The sequence below is a fragment of the Varanus komodoensis genome, unplaced genomic scaffold (assembly GCF_004798865.1).
Source record: "Varanus komodoensis strain SLA01 unplaced genomic scaffold, ASM479886v1 scaffold18_3, whole genome shotgun sequence".
Taxonomy (NCBI): Eukaryota; Metazoa; Chordata; class Lepidosauria; order Squamata; family Varanidae; genus Varanus; species Varanus komodoensis.
Window position 1 is genome coordinate 16,468,701 of NW_025335549.1, and position 23,506 is coordinate 16,492,206.

Below are 23,506 nucleotides of genomic sequence, written 5' to 3' on the forward strand. Positions count from 1 at the left end.
GGCCATGAGGTCCATCACCTCGAATGCTCTGGTCCAAGCCCTTTGACACCACCTGTTTATTTTCTGTACAGCCTATTCTACACCCCACAGAGCTCACTTAATGGCCAAGCACAAAATTTGCATGTTATTTTTCGTTCTACTACTGCAGATGCATCCAGGCCTTTAAATAAAAAAAAAAAATCACAAGGGAAGGAACCCAAATGGGCTTTTAAACTCACGCAAAAGGGCATTTCTAATCTTCATTGTTAATAATTAAACACATTCGTTTAAATAAATAAATGCCATGTAATATGCATTCTGAGAGTAAAAGATAGCAAATGGAAGAAACTTCACATTTAAATTTTGACTAAAAATACCCCGGACTGGAGAAGGTATTTTTGTTTTCAGCAAATTTGCTCTGTGCATAAAGCGCAGGAGCAGCCCAACGTCTGTGGCTGGGAGAACCCAGAACAAGAGTGTAATAAGGGCCACCGACGCAACCCAGAGCTGAGCTTTCTCTTTGCACCCCACCCCCCCGACTTGTGTGTTTCCCCACTACAGGATCAGGCCACGCTCCCTTTGATTTGCGTGCAGTGGGGTGAGAGAGCTGCAGCCACTCCTGAAGTTTCTGCACCATGCCAGCAGTTCTTTCCAAACTGCCCCTTACTCGCTGCACCAGAAATGAGTTGCGTGTACAGTAAGCTCCTTTCGTGCTTCCTCCAGGAGCGCACGGCACTGTCCCATGCCTGGCGTGATGCTTCATCAGCTCCCTTGGACATGCCCCACCCTGCTCACCTGACCAGTGGGACTACTGCCTACCAAAAGCAGCAACTCAACCGGAAGGCAGATTCAAGCTTCCGTGAGTGCGTGCTTTGCAGCTCTAACTGGAGCATCCAAAGGACAACAGTCTCTCCCAAACACATGCCTTCTTCCTTCTCTGACACGTCAGCCTCAAAGGTTTGGGCTGCTGGGGAAGGGGAAGGGGCTTGGCAGGTCAGCCTCAGGGGAAAAGGGGTCCCCGACTCGCATTTCTACTCCATTCTAGACAAAACCATTACAGTTAAGACACTCCCAAATTTATTTTAGGATGCTCCTTCCTCCGTGTGAACCTGAGAGGTCCCAAGGTGAAAACAGGGCCAGGAGGGGCCACCCATTAAAATAATTCCGGCTCTGCAGCTCAGGAGCCAAGCGGCTTCCAAAGTCTGCGAGGCCTTTTTGTTCTCCTCCCTTCCTCTTCCCCAGCCTGTGCACGGATGCTCGAAAGCCTTGCTTCTCCTCGGAGGAACAGATTAAGCCCATACGGGCAACATCGGCAGCAGCTCTGCTTAAAAGAGGATGAGAAATACAGCACTAAATCACAGAGCCTGGAGGAGAACACAAATGCCGTCTCATCTGCATTTTGCTGTCTCCAAATGTAAACTGGGGGCAGCAGAATTAAAAAGGAAGTTTGCGGGGAGGGCTTTTGAGTTCACAGCAGGATGGTCGTTCCTGAGGGCTGAGCAGGAGTACATCTTTCACAATTCATATGTAAAAAAATGCCTCGGACACATCCAAGAGAATTTCATTTTCCGGAGTCATAATTTCTGAATTACTCCTCCTGGTTACAAAACAGGAAAAGACCCAGTATTTAGCGATATGCACTTGCTAGCATGATGGTAAAGAGGAAACCCCCAAAGTTCAGCTTCCAGAGCAGAGATAGTCTATTGCATCAAAAACAGCAAAGGTGCCACAGGACTCATTTCCCAATATTCAGATTGCATTTTTGCCCAAAGTTCACCATGCTACTGTGAGCAAACAGGGTCTCTCTTCTCAGACATGATCCCATGGAAGGTTTCAGCAACCAGCATGATCCTGTCTGGATTCTTGATTTCTAAGAGGATGTAACTGGTAAGAACATACAATGGAGTATCACATCAGAGGAATCCTTTTTTTCAAACCAACGACAAACAGCTGTGTTGATCTGAATAACAGATTTAGAAAATGCAGACTTTAATTAATCTGTGTTTTCTGCTGGGATTCCAGCACCATCTGATTTACTTTTCATGGCTGAAAAGTGTAATTGTAGCTTTTTCCCCTTTGTAGCTGCAAGTTTATCCTCCCAAGAAATTGATTCATTTCTTCTGTTTCCTAAAGGAAACTCAGGATGTAACCAAGGGCACAGATAACGGGCAAGTCTAAATGCTATCCCAGAGGTCATCAGGAATGTTTTGGCTGTGCCGTTTCCCAGGGTCACCCATGACTGTTGGACTTGCTGGTTCACAGCACCAAACATTGGCTGAACAAACAGCCTTGGAGCAGAACTTGGCACTCCTGTGTGGAAACGATAACCCAAGGCACCATTTTGACAGTCAAGAATTATTTTTGCTGATCAGTGGAAATGTAGCAAATGTTCCTGATCATGTGCAAAGCAGCTTTCTCTTTCCATGGAGCAAGAGTTAGCTGCCTTATCTCAACCCACAAGGAGCCGAGGGGAAAACCTTACAGGAAAAGCATATTCCTTCGGCTCAGTCCTGTGCACATCCGAGTCTTGGATGTACCCACCTTCCCACTTGCATTCATCAGCAACTTCTAGCAAGAGGCCAACTGGCCCCCAGTAGCAGAGATAACATGTCAACATCATGGCCCATGGCCACCAATAGCCACGTTTATCCCTTCCACACAAGTTAGTGGTGGCCATCACGAGATCTTGTGGAAGTAAATTCCAGAGTTTAGCTGAGGAAGCAGTTCCTTCAGGCACCGAGTTTCTACCTGCCATCAGACCACCTCCTTCCTCAAGGGCTACACTGCATGAAAACTCTCCTTCATGCGTGTCACGGGGGCAGCATCCAGTCCCACCCCCTCCGGCAACAGCACGAGCCTGGGTTCCCATACTCTGCCATAATTAAGACAATTAACTGCACCCCCTTGCCCTGCGTGTGTCTGCCCCCCTGCCCTCCATTGTCTCCTCGGTCTGAGACAGGAGAATGTAAGCTCCTTCAGGCAGGGGCCTCGCTCTCTACGACGCACTGAGTGACATGCACATAAAGGAAGAAAAAAGCATCGAAGGGGCCTGCTCCCAAAGCCAACCGAAGCAGCAAAAAAAAACACAGCGCAGCTATAAGAGTGCTGTTTCCACCATCTTTTCATGCACCCAATTCGAGATCCAAGAGCCACTCAGGAAATTTAAAACCGCCATTGATCAGTAACAGGAGACATCATGGGGGGAAATGCAGGCAAGAAACGCCATTGTGCGGCACATGACTAGACAGGCGAGCACCATGGCTAGAGAACCGTCCTAATGATCTGTTCCACAAGACATTGTCTGCTCATCCTTGCTTCTGATGAGAATTCTTGGACACGTTGTATGAAACCTGCCGTGTGTGTTTCCCAGAGGCTCCTCTGGCTGCATCTAATGTGTGCATTAAAATAAAATTTTAAAAAGACACACTTCAAACAAAAGCCTTGCCTTCTTTCTTTTCCCTTAAAAATAGAAAGAGGAATCTACATCAACGATCAAAGTGGAAGGCAGGCTGCGCTGTCACCGAAGGAGGTGAAGTTGCCACAATGCGATCGTTGCCTCAAACACGCTCTGCAATTCAACTCAATTATGATCAAGGTATTTCACAGTTCTGACACGGCTGCTCCGCCCCGTGGAAGGTAAAACTAGACTCCCCTCCAAACCTGCTTAAAAGAGTAAAGAAGCTCAGTCCAGCTGCCGCCCCTTTTCTACCTTCTAATGCAAAATATAATTAGCATCATCCGAGATCGCAGTGTTGATGTGAGCCATAACATTGCCATTTGGGGTAGTTCATACCCTAGCCTGGCATCACTCGTGCAGAGCCACAAACCTGCTCCTGGCCCCTCCCAAACCAATTCTCCCCATTAGAGCAAGCTGGCTCGGAGCTGGAGCTGAAGTCAAGCATATGTTGCTGAGACAAAGGCTTGGTCAAGCGGTCAAAGGACGGAGACGCAGCACCAACCAAGACTGTGGTGGAGGCAGGACCAAAGACCAAGACGCTGGTTTGGTGGAAGTCTGGGCAATGAATCAAGACCTTGGGGAAACAAGCAACGGCAGCGCTTATCTGATACACACGCACTTTCAGAAGCAAGTTCCGGTGAAATAATGCAACTTGCAGTACACCATTTATAAAAAAAACTGATATACTGTTTACCAAGGTGTGCTATTTGTGGTACCATGGCTACCTGAAAGGGTCAGAGGGGAAAATCAACCTACCAGTCCGTTCGTTTTCCTTGTCTGGAGGTCTGGAAGGGTTTCTTACTTGCCATTGGCAATCGGGCATGTGGCTGATTCAGGATTCGGAAAGGCCCGGTGGGACAACAGGGAAAAGCAAATGCCTTTGGCCATGTAGTCCATTTTCAGTTGAATCCATCGTGGCCTCTTTCTAGTGCTCACCACTCCCCTGGGGTGCAGTCTGGGTTGCCCTGAGCTGTCCTTAATGTGGTAGAGAAGCATATTAATAAGCATTTTGCTCCAAAGGGAAGAAAATTGCATCGACAAAATGCCCCCATGATGCCCCATCTCATTTCCGTCAAATATCTCACAGCATCACACAAAGCCTCGGCCACAGCCACCTAGCCCCCAGCCGCCTTCAACCTGACGCCCTCCAGTTGTTTTGGATTGCAGTGCCAGCATGGCCAACTCTCAGGGATAATGGGAGCTGCAGCACAAACCATGCAGAAAGCACCAATCATGGAAGTCTGCACCTTAGCTGAAGCACGGTAGTCGACAGATGGGCAACACCTTCATCGGAACCGAACAAATGCCACAGACGGTGTGCAGGCTGGGTGCTTAACGCACACACACGCGGGAGCAGAGCAGAAAAGTGCAACCATCAGGGCAGAAGCCAAACCCAGTCTCGAAATCAAATGGAGACTGCAGGCACAGGCACCGGCAGGGCTCACGCTGCACGGCTGTTCTTGAGGGACAGCGAAGCCATGGCTGGTCCCAGCTGCAGCTCAGAAATGGCCCTCGAGACTTGCAGGTTCCTCCGCAGGCAGAGGGACCCCAGAGCCCTCTTCAGGCAGGAGAACATCCTCCTCCTCCTCCTCCTCCTCCTCCTCCTCACAGTACGTTTTTGTCCCAAATGGTTAAATATGGCCTCCCCCTCCTATATCCTCTGTTGTCCTTCTCAGGACTATTGATGGATTACAAACCTTTGAGGCAGAGATCTATTTTCTCCTTCTTCGCAAATTCTATACGCGACTGCTTATCCACAGAACTCGCGGAGTAGTGCCATTTTCACAATTAGTCTTTGACTGCCTCAACCTTCACAATGGAAAAAACCCTCATCATTTTACATCGATTCCTCTTTCCTTCCTCCACCATTTTCAGAGTGAAGGAAACAAGCGAAACATGGAGTTGTCTATGTTTATCCCCAGACAACAGAAAAGCGTGTGGTTACAGTCGTGTTATAAACTGCCCATAGAGTTTAGGCTGTGGGGCAGTGTAGAAATGAAATTAAGGATAATAACAGTAATACCACCATTAACCCTGTATATAAAAGAATGCACCATGACCCTTGGGTCCTGCTCTGCCCTTCCATACTGAGACACTCAGCCAGCCTCAGCCTGACCTACCTTACAGGGTCGTTGTGAGGATAAAATGGTTGGGGGAGAATTATGTAAGCACCTTCAGTCCTTGTAGAAAAAAAGGTAGGGTATAAGTACGGTATATTAATCGATACATATCCTCCTATATACACCTCCCTGGACCTGTAGATCATCTGTGGAGGTCCTTCTCTGTGAGTCCCCCTTAAGGGAAGTAAAGGGGGTGGCCATGAGGGGAAGGGCCTTATCAACTGTGGCACCCCGTTTATGGAATCAGCTCTCAGGGAGATAGGCCTGGTGCCGACACTATATATGTTTCGGCACTTTTAATTTTCTCACCATTTTAATTGCTGACTATATTATTTGGTTTTATATTCACTTTTAAGTCTGTTATTGGTATATGTGGGATAGCTGATTGATTGATTGATTGTTAATTATGATTACACATTGTTTTGTTTATTGTTGATTTGGACATGCCTGTTGAGTTTTACTGTTGTATGGATGTCTTACAGGAGGAGTGTTTGTTTTAAAGATATTTTAAATTGAATGCTACATTGTACATGGTTTTAATAGTATTCTGTACACTGTTCTGAGAACGTTGTGCTAATTGAACAGTAGAAGTGCCTAAATAGATAAATAGATAGATAAGTCTCTTCTTGTGGGGCATGTGCAAAATTCTGAAACAGACAAATTGTGAAAGGACGCAATTAAAACCAATGCCGGAAGGGTTTTGACTGCAAGAATAAAAATGCTACACATGCAAAGAATCTTCTATAAGCTTACATTAACACAAGGTGATGCTTTAATAAAATGAGTCATAAAGCATGCACTTTTTGATCTTCTGCTAGAGCCAGAGTTGGTTTAATTAGTTCAAGATCAATATACTGCATCCCCGACAAATATTTTGCAGTTCTGTGACGAACTATGATACTATCACTCCTAAATGTTCTCAACTCAGTCAGAGATACTCTAAGAAGTTGAGGGTGATACAGTGATAGGGTCAATGGTCTGAATACAAATGCCAGAAGACTCCTAATAAATATGATCAAACACAGCTAAGATTCTTTTTTCAAATTTTCTCCATAGTGGTGATTTCCGTGCAAGAAAAGTGATAATCAAGGAGTTACGGCAAAGAATTTGACAATGTCCTACAGTGGTGAACTAAGCCAGGCCTGGGCTGAACATTGGGACCAGAGATGGTAAATGTCTCTCTGAGAGATGCCGTGCCCCCGCAGTTTGAAGGAAACTGTGCCAAGGCCTTTCTGGGCATGTCATGAGTGGAGCCGGCTGGAGCCAGGGGTCAGACTAGATGGCCTGGGAGGCCCCTTCTGACTTGCCCTGCTTCTATGTTTCTGGAAAAAGCAAAACCAAATTTAGATCTAGTGATTTGGAAGCAGTCTGACAAGATGCTGGAACGGGATATAGTTTCTCAGCAATCCATGATTTAGATCTATTCCAATCCATTTATAGATCTGGTTTTTAGATAAAATCCTCGGAAGATGATTTATGCTGAGATGTGGGGTGGGGTACGGAGGAACGCAACTCTAATGATTCTCCTGGACTGCTCGGTCACGTTACCATTGAGATTCCTCGTGAGGAGGCAAAACTCCCTGGAGAAGACAATCGTGCTCAGGAAAGTTGAAGGAAGAAGAGGAGGAGGAAGGCCAACTATGAGATGGATGGACCCCATCAAGGAAGACCCACTCTTGAACTTACAAGAGCTCAGCAGGGCTGTCATGGAAAGGACATTTTGGAAGACTTTCATGCATAGGGTTGCCATGAGATGGAGTTTACTTGATGGCATATAACAACAGCAAACAGATTCATAAAGCACGGGATCACAGTAGATTTGGTCCTTCGAGAAGATGGCAGTGAAGAAATGCTAGAAACCAAGTGGACAGGAATACAGGGAAAGGACTTGCATTTTGAGGCTTGGAACGGAAGCAACTGGCACAAAGAGAAAAGTACAGGGAAACAGCATTTCGCATGTATGAGTGATGTGCTAATTGGCTGTGATTACATATATAAAAGAAGGGTTATGCAGAGGAACATTAGGGCAATGTTAGTAAATTCTGGAAGAGAACATTTGAGTATGCACGGATACATCAGCTTTGTACAAGAGGAAAAATAAATGTTGAACAGACAGACACCCTTGCTAAATGCTCAGTGACCCGTATGAGGTGCCATTACACAAAGGCACTGCAGGTAGGAACACCAACTAATCTGGGCAGAGGAATGCAGCCGGCCTTAGATGGGGCTATGCTCCCCAAAGAGGGCCAAGCGCATGGTGCGGAAGTTCCTCTTGACTCTGCACTGGCCGGGGGGTGCCAGCAGCAGCAGCTGCGAGCGTGTGGGACTCTCCTGGGCTGATCCTTCAGCTGCAGCCTTAACTCGAGCTGGTGCAAGATGGGGAAGATGCGACTGCAGGGTTTCAGGAAAGGAACGAGAATATCCACCAGGGGCTTGGGGTGGAGGAAAGGAAGTTGCTTTTATTACAGCCCTTCCAACCTTATTTCCATGTACTGCATGCATGTTTATAAACGCAGCACAGCACAGGCTTGATTTGACCAGGCTGGTAGGCATGTACCAATGAGCCCCTTGCCCCCAGGATTTGCCTACTCATGACCTGGTTAGGATTCTACTGATCTGGGGCTCTCTTGCTGAATTGGGACTCTTCGGCAGCGGCCGTGCACTGGATGCCGACTGCTTTCGACTGTCGACTTTGATTTCAACACTGTTTTATCTTTATTCGCATTATTGTTTTGTTACGTCCTGCGGTTTTAAGATTTAGCATGCGGCCTTCAGAGGGTTTGCTTCTAAGGGTGATGAATCAGTCGTAAATATACATGCAGTAACTATGCTAAAGCTAAACAATTCTGAATCTGCTCAGAACCTACAAGAATAACCACCTGGGAGAAGCACTAGGATCCTGGTGGAATTTAGATTCTGGGGGAACCTGTATTTATATAAACAGGAGCCTGAAAACCCCAAAAGCTCAGCTTGCATATGGTTTACAAAGATTTAAAGGAAGATACATAAGAAGTAGCTGCAAAAATAGAGAATAAGAGTCAGCAGAAAGAGAAGCACAGAGAAATAATACACTTCAGTATAGTTAATTGAGCAAGATAAACTGGCTTTGGTACTCAATGTGCTAAAGGAATGTCTTGCTGCATGTGCCTTAATGGGAATGAGACAAAAAAGCATCTGAAATTTCCACCGCCATGCATCTCAGAATGTCACTTTCCTCACACTGCTTCTCTTTACTGAGTGTGTTAATTAATAATGACAGCAAAACGCTTCCTCGCTCCAGCTCTCTAGAATCTATGAACACCCGGTTACAGAGCTACAATGGATTCATTGCGCAGCCATCGCTTTTTTGTTATCTGACACATGTTCAGAGTTGATTTCGCGGACTGAAAGCAGGCTGCTTGTGGAGCACTGTGATATGGCAGAAAACGGCTTCCATGCAGATTCTTTTAAAAACACCACGTTGCAGCTGAACAAACACAGCTCGGATCAGAAGAGCCCCTCAGGGCAGTACCCACTATTCCAAAGGAAAGCCCAGTGTTGAGGCAGATGGATACAAAAGACACGAGCGTCACTTCCCCTTTTTCACGGCTTAACTCGATTTACTCCTAAAGTGAAGATGCCTGAAGGAGATGGTGGCAGGGTCGCTTCTGGGGAAAGTTCCAGCCATTATGCATCAGGGCCAGGGAAGAGCACCCTTCAGTCAGCGTGGCTGCTGAGGATGCTGAGAGTTGTAGTCCAGTGCATCTGGAGGCCAGCTTGAGCTTAGCGAATTCCACAGCTCAGACCATATAAAGTCCTTCCTTTTGCTGCTCCTGAATCTCCCATCAGTCAATTCCACAGGTAGACCCCAGGTTCTAGCTTTGGCGGTAGGAGAAAAAAGTTTCTCCCTGTGCACTTTCTCCACACTATGCACAACTCCATTCTCTCATGGACCTGCTTATTTCTCTTTCCTCTATGCCAAAAAGCCCCAAGCATTATACCGCCCCCCCCCCCGAAAAGCCGCTCCAGTTCCTTGACCATTTGGGCTGCTCTTCCCAGCTCTGCCGAAGCTTGGAGGTGTGGTGACCGGTTTTGTATGGATCGACACACCTGCATGGAGAGCGTACAAGATTGGCAGCGTCCTTTCCCTGATGATCCGCAGCAGCAGCTGCACACGGTGTCAGCACGTCCATGAGCTCCAGATTCCTTCCCTGGCCAGTCACTGCTAGTACAGACTCTCTTGGCACACGTGCAAAAGCAGGATCTCTCCACCCAACGCCGGTCTCTCACCACTCTACACCTGCGTGTGTCGAGTTACATCTCCCATCGTAATGCCCGTTTCCCAGTTGGGAGAGATCATTCTGGAGCTCTGTGGATCACTTTTGTCTAACTCATTCGGAAGAATGGTGTGTGCAACTGACACAAAAGCCGAGCATATTAACCAGGAAATAATAAAAATGTCTCTCGACTAAGCCATATCTTCCATCATCCAAGTCAATACTGTCGTGACAGTGTTCTAAATCCCATCAAGGCTATACATGTGTACGTGCCTGTCCTGCCGTCCTCAGGAAGTGCACCACCAGCGGGGAGCCTTCGCCGATCAGCTTGTGGCAGCTCAACACATGGATCTCGGCACGGGGAGTCTGGATCCCCATCATGATGGTGCTTCATCGTGGAATTACCAGGACAGGGGCAGGATGGCAGTTTTCAGGGGCAGAAAGTAATCGGAGCACCACAGTAAACCATCTTATTTCTGTCTCACCTCGAGCCTTCTCTCCATCCCCTCACCATGCCACCTCCTAAATTTGGCAAGAACCAGCTCCGGCAATGCATTTACCACCCAGTGGTGTGAAAGGAACAGGACAAACCGCCCATGGGAGAGGTTTCCAGAGGCATCCACCTGGCCAGCAGCAGCAGCGTTCTGGGCCCACTGAGCTCCCACCCATCCGGGGAGTTCTGCTTGGTGCGATCTTACGCTCATCAGAGCTGCAGTGGGGGAATAAACATGCAAACAAAGCAGGAAGGCTTGGTTCCCTGCTCCTGCCAACTTGAGGGCATGGGAATAATACTAAGTTGAAAGCTAACATCAGACAGTTTGTGCAGCTGCGGTCTGCGAAATGACGCACTACGAAATATTGCTGGAATAACACTTTTGAGCAACTGCCAGCATCCACAGAGGGCCGGGGAGTTGCATTTCCCACGTATCTTTACAGAGCAGAGTAGCTTTGATCCTAGAAGTCTCCCATAAAAAAACTTCTCTTTTTAATGTTTCCTGGTTGGGTAGATTATTTGATGTCTCTGTGGTTGCTTTGAAACACACCTTCCGGATGCACATTTTGCAAGTATGATGGCAGAACCTGAAATGATTTTCTCAGGTGATTAGTGCATTGTTAAACGTCTCCATTGAGCCTGAATTGATTCAAGTTTAAAAGAGATTTAGCAAGGACCATGTTTGCATAACAATTTTAAAAATGTTCAGATTTCTTGTAGCCCAAAGTCATACAGAAGATACCAAACTCCTGACCAAATAAAATATTTAAGACAGGGACGACCTAAAAATTATAGAATTTCCAAATTTCCAGCATTTCTGGATAAAAGAAAGGCAGAAACTATCTCAAGAATCAACAATCTCAAGTGACCTTAATTTGGCCATTTCTGAGCAAGGAACGAGGGGTTCTAATCAAGTCCTTCCGCGTTCTGCACAGAACAAATAGGCCAGAACTTATGCAAGAAATGTGCAAATGAACAAACTAATCTTCGAAGTGACAGCTTCAAAAACCAGTGGGGAGATCTCGGCCTTCCAGGAGCTCGGCTGCTTCGAGAGAAGGCTTTTCTGCTGTAATCATCTTGCCTCATCCCCAGAATTTTACAAGAGGGACAGATGTTGATGGCTTACATTTGTATTCCTCCCATGTTGCTTAGAGAGCTATTAGTGTTAGCAGGAATTTGAAGTAGACCTGGCCTGGGAATCTGGTGTCCCTGGATGGTGTGTCAGCCAACGGGAGAACATGGCTGACTTCGTGGTTCCAACCGGCTTGCAACAATTACAACCGAGGTATAATTTTATTACTTTTGATAGCATTGTTTGGGTATATTTATACGTGTTTCTTTCTGACCCCTTTATTGTTTGTAAGCTACTTTGTAAAAGTCTCTAAAAACAGAATGCAAATGCATTGAAGAAACCAATAAATAAGTGTTGTCGCAGGAGAGGTTTTGTCTCTCTCCACATCCCTTAACATTTGTTTTGCATGATAGTTTCTGAATAATAAAAAGGAAAGGCCACGCTAGACTCGTGACTGCAAAAGTGACAGGGAAGGGAAGAGAAAGGTGGAGGGAAATCAACATTATCTGAATTCACTACAATAATGCCTATTTATTTATGTTATTAATACCAAAGGAGCTAATTGAGAAAGCAGAATTATGCACGTACACAAATTGTACTTTAGGGCAACATTTTTTTTAACCTCATGCAATAAGGAGACAAAGGAAAGATTTGGACAGACAATGGGAAGGTATAATTTCACTCTAGGATAAAACATTAACAACCTGAAAACACACTGTGTGCGCTAAGCATTTGTAACTATGTTTTAGCTGCTTTTTCAGCAAACTGCATCAGGGAGCCACTTGTATAGTACACAATACAAGTACACCTTTGTGAAAATTTGGAGGGAGCAATTCTTGTAATATTGTGGGGTTGTTTGTTGTTTTTTTTAGTAAATTGGTTCCTAGCATCTAAAAAGGAAAGATGCATGAGACGCATAAGTGCAACTACAAAATGCCATCCACCCCACGTACAAAATATAATTGAAACACAGAAAATCCTGAGATTTAGTCATAACATACAAGCAAATTCCTTTCAGAAGTCGGCCCTCCTCTTATTATACTGAACATCTGGGTGTCACTGCAACACAAAGCTCCAAATTTGGAGCCGTTCATCTTAAATGTCTCTGAAAGGTTAGGGCATCTTTCCAAGATTAATGGGAAGGAAAATGAAACACGGCCTGGTGGTGCAGATTTGGGGATGCTTCTGTGATGCATGTTAGCGCCATCATTCCTTGATCACCGCATATGCGCCAGCCCACCATTTCCACTTTTAAAGGCAGTGGGAGGAACGCTGCGCTGTGCCGAGCCAGCTAGAGAAGCTGCTGGAGGCTGCGCATACCTGTGCCACAGCCCAGTTATCCATTACCTTTGCCACAGCACAATCGGGATCCGTTTCAGTCGGGCTTCGGACTGAGGCGGTCTTGGTCGCCCAGGGGAATGATCTCCACTGAGAGGAGAGCAGAGGAGGGCATTCCTGTTGGTCCTCCTGGACATCTCAGCAGCTTTTGATACCATCAGCCATGGTAGAAAGGCTTCTAGGTAGGCTGGCTGGGCTGGGAGAAGCAGGCACAGCTCTTAGTGGTTCCGCTCGTACTGGACCAGCTGATTCCTGGAGGACAGCACCTTGGCCCCATTACATCATGCAGTGCCGCACGGTTCCATCCCATCACCCGTGCTGTTCAACATCTACATGGAACTGTTGGGAGGGAGCATCTGGAGGTGTGGGCTGAAGTGTCACCAATCTGCAGGAGACACCAAGCTCTCTCTTTCCTTTTCATCAAATCCAGGTGAGGCAGTGATGGCTCTGAGCCAGTGCCTGAGTCTGGTAATGGACTGGATGAGCACTAATACATTGCACCTTAATCCAGACAGGATGGAAGTGCTATTGGTATTGGTATCATGTGAGTGAGATGAGAAGAGTTCTAACCCTTTTGCATAATAGGGTTCAAGGTGGGGGGAAAGTATCTGCCACATGGCCAAGGAACGGATGATACTAAATCCCCCCCACCTTCAACATGATGCAGTCATGAAATACAGAGCCTTAAATTGCAACACTTATTAAGGTGGATCAAGGCTGTCAGTCAACATGGTTTTGTTGTTTGTTGCAATTTTCTCTACCGTTCTTTGTTGTTGTTGTTGCTGCTGCTGCTGCTGCTGCTGCTGTAAAATTCAGTTCTGCTTTTAAGATATATTTAGAACAGGTTTTTAGTGCGAAGAACTTCTTCAAAGATTTCTGTACAACATGAAATGCACTTCCCAGCGCAAAGAGAATAAATTGCTACTTAAACTTTCCTCCATTGTCTATTTGCCTGCAATTTCCACCTCATTTGCTTCTTTTCTCGCCATGTCTACCCTTTTGTTTAGTCTTACCTCTGGCATTGCTTTAATTTCTATTCAGAAATATCTGACACCTTTACATTCAAACCTACAATACTTATAATGTACATATTTCTGTGAGAAAGGGTGCCTAACACTCATGGCCTTAGACATGATGGAAGAAGACGACTCCTCAGCTGGAAAGCTTTTCCAAGGACCAGTAGCATCAGTGGCCTCTTTCTCATTTTTACAAAGATGTATCTTCAGTGGATTGCCATGACCACTCCAGAGGCTGGCCAGGTAGATCCAGGCAGCAGAAAATGCCCCATGAATCCACCTGCTTTTGGTCTGGGCCACATCCGACCTCTGGTCCAAAGCACTTCCAGCTCCCAGGTGTTGGGTGGACCTCAGGTAAGGATTTAGGAGGCAAGGACCCCCCTCCTCCATCCCAGGGCACTGCTGCCAATCCCCTGGGGCCCCTCTGCACAACTGCCCACCGCAAATCCCGCAAGGGATGTTGCTGCATCGTCTCATTGCTGGCATGGCGGGGAAGAGCAGGGGAATGGGAAGGGATGCATTTATTTAATAGTTTGTTCCACTTTTGAGGGTGCTTACCTTTCCAGAGCAGGTTGAAAAACCATTAGTAAAACAAACATATAATATGTGCATGTGCTAATAACTCACTGGAATCACAACCAACAACAGTGGGTCTCGTTCAAATGACAGCCAACTGGTACGGCAAGTTGCCTGCTTCTGTGGACATACTTGTTGACGATTGTGGACCGATATGGGATTCGTCTGCCATGACCTGAATGCAGGAGGGGTGCCAGAGGAGGCTGCTGCGGCTCAGATGTTAAGGGTCGAACCACCACTGGGGAAAAACCCTGCTGAGCTGTCAAGGGCAATGCTACTGCCATGCACCTTCATCCTCTCTCGCTTCTGCTACTACAGGTAGCCACACCTGGAATGGAGCCTTGTTCATGACCCTGAGTCTACAGCTGCAATCAGGGATCCCTGGAAGCAGATGAGGTGCAACTGGAACCGTGGGGGAGAGAGACTCATGGATAAGCTTGACGTGAACTTCAGATGATGTTCTACACTTTGTCTTAGGGGAGAAAATTTGCCTTCCTCTGTGACCTGTAAAACTCCAGGGTACAACAGCTTCTATGGGGTTGCACTCCCTCTGAGGGACAGGGTTTGCAGCTTAGGAGTGCTCCTCGACCCTGAGCTGTCTCTAGAAGCTCAGGTGACGGCGGTGGCGAGGAGCGCCTTCCTTCAGCTTCGGCTGATCCATCAGCTGCATCCCTTCCTGGAAAACGACTGTCTGGCAACAGTGACACACGTGCTGGTAACTTCCCGTTTAGATTTCTGCAATGCGCTCTACATGGGGCTACCCTTGAAGACAGTCCGGATACTTCAATTGGTGCAGAATAGAGCTGCCAGGCTGCTGACGGGGACTGGGCGTTATGTTCACATGACTCCAGTCCTCCGTCAGCTCCACTGGCTCCCGATTGAAGTCTGGGCCCAATTCAAGGTGTTGGTTATGACCTATAAAGCCCTCAACGGCTTGGGTCCTGGGTATCTAAAGGAACGCTTGCATCCATATATGCCCGCCCGCCCCTTGAGATCAGCGGGAGAGGCCCTTCTCCGGGAACCCTCCGTGAAGGAAATTAGGTGGTTGAGTACCCGGAGGAGGGCCTTCTCTGCGGTGGCGCCCCACCTATGGAATGCGCTCCCCAGAGAGGTCCGCTTGGCACCGTCGTTATTTGTTTTTTGGCGCCAGGCTAAGACCTTTTTATTTAAAACGTATTTTAATTGTTAATTTATTGGTTATTTATAGGATTTTAAATCTTTTAGGCCGAGATGCACCGGGTTTTAATATTTTTATTGTACAATTTGTTACATTTTGTTCTTATTGTGAGCCGCCCCGAGGCTTTGTTGCGATGGGGGCGGCATAAAAATGTTTTAAATAAATAAATATGTTGGTATAAGACAGATCTTGGTGTTGTTGATCATGAAAATATGATCTGTCACACAAAGGAACCTGCAACATCTGACTCCATTTACATCTGGAACTGTGACCTTGATAAGTCAGTCAGCTGTCAAAGCGTGTATCTGAATTTTAATGCAATACAGATGCACAACCCGCGTTACGGCCACCTTTGAGATGGACTGACTTCATAAGGAAGGCACAGCCTCGAACTTAGAAGAGCTGAGCAGGGATGCCACGGAAGGGCTGTCTTGGAGGGCTTTCATTCATAAGGGCACCCTAAGCTGGAGATGTCCTGACAGCCCATCACACAACAACAAGAGAAAATACGCACAGGGACAACTATCTGCTGTGCTTACTCTGCGTGGATTTTGAGAAGGAGAGTCAATCATTAGTGAAAGGCGGCACTAAGTGAGGGCGTGCAAGGAGCAGCCGTGGAGAAAAGGCAATGCTGGTAAGAGATCGGGAGATGTTCGGCGTGGTGGATGGCCAAGCTGAAGGAGCAAAATTCTCAAGGCCAGGACACTCCAGGAACGAGGGCAGAAAAAGAGGGCCCCATCAACAATGTGGCACTTCACAGAGTAACACAAACAAAGTCATGTTGAGCCCTATTCCAATGGAAAGCTTGGCTATACGTCTGATAAATCAATAAAGATGAGAGGTTCTTGACCAAGGAGTTCAATTTCAGCAAGGAGGAAGACAACAAAACAATGGAAAGCAAACCAACGTTCTGCTTAAATTTCCAGAACAGGATTGGCTTCTCTTTTTCATATTTGACTCTTTGGGGAAAAAAACAACCGTTCATAGGAGTGTCACTTTCTTCCATCCTGCTCGGCTTTATTCCCTAGGCAGCCCAATCTGCCTGTTTCGCTTGGCTTTTTTAATAAGGGGGAGAAACGAAAATGAAAAGAAATGAAACAAAACAAAAGCCCAGCCAAAGGCAGCAATGCTTGGTAGCACCCTCAACACACAGCTGTCTTGTTCTCAGGAGTCCAGCATGGCACCCGGCGGTGCCAGGACACCCATGGCCACGTCTTTGGGTGCCTGCCAGGCTCCTAGCCTTCTTGAGTTTTATTTCATTTCAGATTTTTCCAATGGCAAATATATATAGAGAGAATGGCTCGCTGCAAAGCAAAGTACCACTCTGCATGCCACCATGATTTGAGTTCAAAATACTGTTTTTGTTCTGGAGCTCAGACTTCATCTCTGCCTTATGCTTAGATCCTGGGCCAAAATACATTTAAAGAAAAGGCCACCAGTTCTGCTTCTGGGAAAGGAGGGTTGTGACTTCTTATGCTCTCCAGAGAAGCTAGTTTATGGCTAGGCAAGGCCCACTCATTTTGTGGGTGTACCCAGGACACTCCGTCAATATTCCAGCTGTGCCCACTGGTCCAAAAGTTTGCTAATGTCATTGATGGAGTCACCCTTCTCGGCAGTGAGGCCCGCTGGCTGTGGCCGAGGTCCACGGAGTGCTCCCAGCTGCTTGTGCCAACCGTTGGCTCCACCCATACCTGGCCAAGTGCACCTGGCCCATGAACTACATTAGCATCTCTCCATCAAACACCGTCCTTACATCCTTCCCAATTCCTGCTGGGAATGCAACATATGTATTAGCACAGCTCCGAGCTTGAAATTCGGAGGGAACCAGAGACTTGATTTTCAATCTTCTTTGCTAAATTTCTACTAATTGCTTTTAACACACTTCCTCCGCCAGCATCTTCACAGCTTAACGCCTCACGGTCATTCCTCTGGGAGTTTTTCAGAAAGAAAATGAAATCTAAATACATTCCACAGATGTAATTGCTATTGGCCTTTGTAACAGATACTCCCTTTCCTACCCATAACTGCTTTAATCAAAGTTTTAAGCTAATGAAAACCAGGAGAATATACTGAGATTCTATAAATAGTCTGAAAAGTCAGTCAAGTGGGCCAAGGCGCTAACCCCGTCTCTTCTATAAATAGCTCTGGGAGAAAACGCATTGTCTCGTGAGGGTTCCTCATGCTCTTCTCCCCATGGACATCAAGATTCAGAAGACATCAAGTCCCTAGTACAAATACTAGATGGAGCACTGACCGTTTGATGCGGAAATCCTGTTGATCGTGTGAACAGCGCATGTAGGGAAGTGCCGCCGACACAAAGCTCTTGGCAGCTCTTGGGAATGGGCCCTTGGGGACCCCGCCCTTGCTGAGCTGACCTTGCGACCCAATGCCTCTGGCTGCCCTTTGCTCCTCATCCTCGTCTGCACTGGTTTTCTGGACAGCCAGAGGGTCAATGGGCCACACCGTCCCTTGCTCTTCCTCGCTACCATCACCTTTACCTGGGCCAGAGTGAGAGGCAGGTGACCAAGCGAGGAGCAAGGGGAAGAGGGGGGACTGCTCCAGGTGGCTGTTCTCGGCAGGACCCTTGGTGGGCACCCAACCATGTCTCCCCGTGATGTCAATCCTGACGGAAAGCAGCTGAGAGGGGGAAGCATGTCACTGATCCTCCTCCAGCACAACCTTTGCATTCCTCCTAGTTACAAGTCCCAGTAACATCTGGACTGGGAAAGCCGCCAATCCATAAGGACTGCAGGAACATAGGTGTCCACCCCACCCCCACACCTGCTGCTTTCCCAGCAACTTCCAAACCAGCTCACACAGAGAACCACACGCTACTTTCTGCCACCTGCCCACATCGCGGCATTGCCCTGTCGGCAGCTCCCTGCCTCTGGATCCAGCTTCATTTTCCCTCAACCGCTTTCAGCAACCTGAATGGTTCCCCTTTAGCATGCCTTGGGAAATCTGGCTGTTTTCATTTCAGACTTCCTTATTTACCCCTAAGTCAATTTAATATTTAAAAAAAGGAACTGGGAGCCAAAGGATTCAGAGCACTCTCACGGATATCCATTCAAAGGCCTTTTCATTTCAGCAAATCCACTTTTAACTGCAACCCCGCCATTTCACTGCTTACCCAGAAATTTCAATCAAATAGAATCTGGAAAGTCAACAGCTGAAAGTTCTGATGTTGTGTGACGTTCTCCAGGAGTTCTCTGTTTAAGGCACTTTGTGAGAATTTCTCTAGAAACCTCGTTTCACTCCTCTCTAGAGGATACCCAAGACTCCAGAGAAAACCCTTTAATGCAACCCTTGAAGAAAATCACAGCCTCTGTCTATGAAAAAGGAACATGAGAAATGTGTGAAGCCATTCCAGAAGGATGAACATGAATATGGAGGAGGAGAATACCCTAAGAGCACCTGCGATTGAGGAACACTGTATGTAATGGAAGGAAGGAAGGAAGGAAGGAAGGAAGGAAGGAAGGAAGGAAGGAAGGAAGAGTGCTGGTTAAAATAAGGCCCAAAGGCAATTTAGGATGGGCATTTTTCTAGTACTTCATTTTCCTGAGGATTTTTTTCTATTTCATAACTTCATTAGCAACAATGAAGATATGCCAGTCGCAAATACATTCTTAGGCAAGTGTGACAGGTTGAGTCGGATGTTTTTCAGGTGATTATCCTAAGCAAGGCTGTGATGGAAAACATGGATGCCACATGAACTGAAATACCCTTACCTTTCGGGGCAAAATGGAAACCGCGAGAAGCAACAGCGAAGCAGAATGTGCCCAACACCCTCAAAGGGAAGGGAGAGGAACTCTGCTAAAACACGCAAGCGACTGTCAACGTGTTGTGCCCAGTTCCTTGAGAGGCCAACATTAGATAATTTGGCTTTCCTCAACCTGGTGTCCTCCAGATGCATTGGACTACCACTCCCAGCATCCCCAGCAAGCCACACTGATGGATAGATGCTAGCAGTGATAGTCCAAGATATGCGAAGGGTGCCAGTTTGGGGAAGACATCAGCAGTTTACACAACTGCTTCCTTACAGTTCATCTTGGAATCTTCTTTAATGTTTTACAAGTATTCCATGTAAATCACACTAAGCTCAGACTGGAGAAAGGCAGAACCCAGACCCAACCTCGGGAAAGCATTCTGAGCTAGTGCTGGGGAAAGCAAGGGCCTTCCAGGTTGTCGCCACATGCCTCCCACCCTCAAAGCATTACAGGCAGTCACATCGGATCATGCTGTAAGATGTCCCCCCCCCCCCCGCAATATTCCAGGTCAAATACTTCTGTTGCACTGGGACCAAAAATCAGCATGGATGTTTGTTAAGCTTTGTTTCCTCTACTTCTAATTTTGTGAATATGCTAAACGAGATCACTGTGGAGCGGTTTATGATGCAAACTTCACATTTTCCGATACAAGCTGAATGCTGTCCTGTGCAAATTCGCCTAATCTCCAATAGATTTGTTCTACAATCTCAAGACTTCACAGAACCCATGGAAACCATGGGGCTGCTCCAACGTGTCAGTGGCCCAACATATGTAGCAGGGACACTCCAGCAGATCTGTTTTTTGGTTTTTTCCAGTTCAGCCCCAGTCTTCCAGCTTTGCTTGCCTTTGCAGCAGATTCTCTCCTGCGGGACAAGAGTCCCCCTAAGTGAACCCTCTCCAGGATCCCTACCCAGCGTTCATGTCTTTCATCTCCTCCCTTTCCTCTACACCAGACGTCAACAGACTATCACTCAGGCAGAGAGAAACAGGTAAGTTTTAATACGCATTTCTTTCCAAACAATATAAAACACCCTTCATCCACCAGGGATTTCATAGCATCTAAATAAACAGATCCCTTACATAAACCATACCATCACACACTGAGAAAGAAATGTAAACATCACCTCTACAATGAGCAAGCCAAACAAAATGCCACAATCCATTTGTGGTTTTGAAACCAATTAAATGGTGGGAGTTTAACATGTTCACACGCTTGGGTAAAAGGAAAGGGCTTATCTTGGCAGTGAAAAGAAAACAGGGCTGGTGCCCATCGGATCTGCTTTAGGAGGGCATTGCAATGTTGGGCTGCATCACAGCCAGGGCACCCTCCATTGTCAATGCAGGGTGGAGGCTTCCCCAAATGCTTTTGGAGATGGGCCTTCTGAGAAAACCGGAGCATGTGAGCTGGGCTATACGGAAGGAGGTGATCCACCAGGGAGTGCCCCTGTGTTCACGTGTCAGATTTTTTAAAGGGCTTGGGACACCATGCTCTCTAGCTAGAAAAGGCACTTCAGGAAGGCAAGGTTGAGAAGGGAGGAATGGAGGTACAGTGCAGGTGTGCCAACCTTGTACGAAACAGCTTTCCACACTTAAAAGGGGGGGGACAGCTCTCCAGCGAAGATCACAATTGCTCACAGGAAAAATGTGCTTTGATTCAGGACCGGCATAACTGCTGCTTGACATACAGGCAAACCTAAAAACTGTTCACAGAAGACAGTACAAGCCTAGCTTACCAATTAACTAGAGAGCTATTCTAAACACACACTTTTAAACATCCAGGGTAATAAAATGCTCCTTAAAGGAGCAGAATGAAATGACTGCGATTCTCTTGAAAGGACTGTGATTCTCAGAATTAATTATCAGTGCCCAAGAACAGCAAGTATCAATGCCCGAGAGATGAAGTGCAAACATCACGATATTTCCCTGCCCTCCCCTTTGAGTGTGTGGCCACCAGGCACATGGGGGTCAGAAGGGAGAGATCCAGCACAAAGGTTTTCCTTTTTCATTACAGGCGTGCGGGCGAACCTCACAGAGGAACGGTGGAAGATGGAGAGAGGAAAAGCAAGCAAGCTGGGCACGGCTAAGATGAGTGCCAAGTGAATGATCAGAAAGCAACAGCATGAGATTGCCAGACGTGGACTCAGTGGGCACCTTCCTCAGCCAGAGTATCTCTTCACTGCTCCGGGGACCCACAGGATGTGGCGCCCGGATACTTCAGTCTCGAACACCCAGGGGTGCTTCACATGGGGCACTATGAGTACATTTCCCCTCCTTTCCCCCAAGCGGCTTCAGATGCAGCTTTCTCTCCTCCGCATCCATTCACTCCTTACAACCACCCTGCGAGGTGGGCTAAGCCAGCAGGTGGTGACTGGCCCGGGCCCTGGCGCAGGATGCCATCCACGGGTCCCTCGCTCAGGGAGCCGACCTTCCTGCCATGCCGTTACCAACGGCGATTCTTCCCGCAGGACCGCACCCTGCTGCTCTTCCTGCTGATGGGCTTGGCTGTCCAGGCCAGAGGGAAAGGTGCAGGGAGAGGGGCAGTTCCAGGAGGCTCTTGTGGGTGGTCCCTGTGGAGTTGCAGGGCCTTGCCATGTGCCAGCCCTGCAAGCAGCCCTCCACCCAAAGCTACTCAGCCATCCTCAGGGCGGGGACTGGGAAGTGGGAGTCCCTTGTCTACGTTCTGCACGTTCTACCAGCCCATGTGGGCCCTCAATATTTACCTTGCTGGCATGTGTGTGTGTGTGTGTGTGTGTGTGTGTGTAGGACTCTTTTCATGCTTGTTCTCAGCCACATCCGATTTTGAAGGAGGAGAATGCATTTTTAAGCAAGTCATAAGAAACTAGGTTTTAAGAATTGGGAGCGCAAAACCCTCTCAAACAGAAATATGCCACAGCCTGTCTGTCAGTCCAAAAATAGGCATTTATTCCGGAACTTTCTTACACTCCCGGCAAAAGCAGGAGTGGGAGAACTGACGGTGAGTCGCCACACGCTGCATCCTTGCACACTTACCATGCCTCAGCAAAGAACACCCGTGGCCTCGTCTAGAAGCATCGCGCCTGGCTGCTGCCGGTCTCCGTCACTCCCAGGAACCGTGCGAGGACACAGGAGACCTGCAACAAGATCCAGAGAAGGAGGTTTGTGCAAATGGCGAAGGACCCCGATGCCAGCGCAGAGGTGCCTGCCGGGGTGATGGCGAGGAACGAGCCAGGCACGGGGGAGTAGACGGTTGCCCTGGGCATTATGCTCAGGGGCACTGTGCCCAAGAGAAGGACCGGTTTCTGTTCGGTGGGGACTTACTGGGAGCACTGCCTCCAGTTAAGCACAAGATGTGCTCCCAGGCTGGAGGGAGACAAAGCCGTATGGCCTCAGCAGCTCCCCGAGAGCCGGCCCCAGCCTGCCTCGATTCCCAGCCAACCCACAGGCAACTGTGGGGCTTCTCTGCTCAGGACATTTGCTCCACTCTGCGCTCAGGAAGGGGCAAAGTCGGCGCCAAATCCCTGAGGCACCCCCGTTGCCCTGCCTGGGGCGCTTCTGCTGGTGCCCTGGAGTCTGATTTAAGAGCAGGGAAGCTGGCCTTCTTAGACTTGTGGGCTCCAAACGGCACCTGGCTCATACAGGCACGGCGTTAGCAGCTGGGACGGCTGCCTCCCAGGTTTCCTCCTGACAGCAGATTCTGCGTGGTGGCTTGTACGAGTAAAAACCAGGCCCTGCCGGCAATGGAGAGGGGGAAAGCAGGCATGTCCAAGGCTGGCGTGCTCTTTCCTGAGCCACCGGAAGCCCCAAAGGGCCTCCCCAGTCCCCACCCCCACCTTGGAGGGCTGGTCAGAGCCAGAGGCCAGGTAGGCAAGCAGGGCGGGATGGGTCATCAGTGGCCCCATTGCTGGAGCTGTGGGACCGAGCGGGCCCTTGGACCTCCCTGGCTACATCAGAGCGAAATCGGACCCTCCACCGAGGTTCCCACGGTGCTCTCCCATGGCACCAGGCACTAAAGACAGGGCTCAGGCAGCCACGGGAAGAGGCATGGTCCTCTTTGAGGCCCACGCAATGCTTTTTGGCTTTCAGGGATTTCTCGTTTTCTTAATAATCCTGGCCGTTCAAGTCAGTATTCCCATTTTAAAGATGAATGGCTGAAGTAGAGATACACCAGGCAAGAGATACCTGCTCACATAGCAGGGTGCAGCTGAGAGCATCAAATTAAATTCAGGCCTCCTTTGTTAAGGATGAAAAATAAATCTAGCAGCTTACCTGGAGTTGC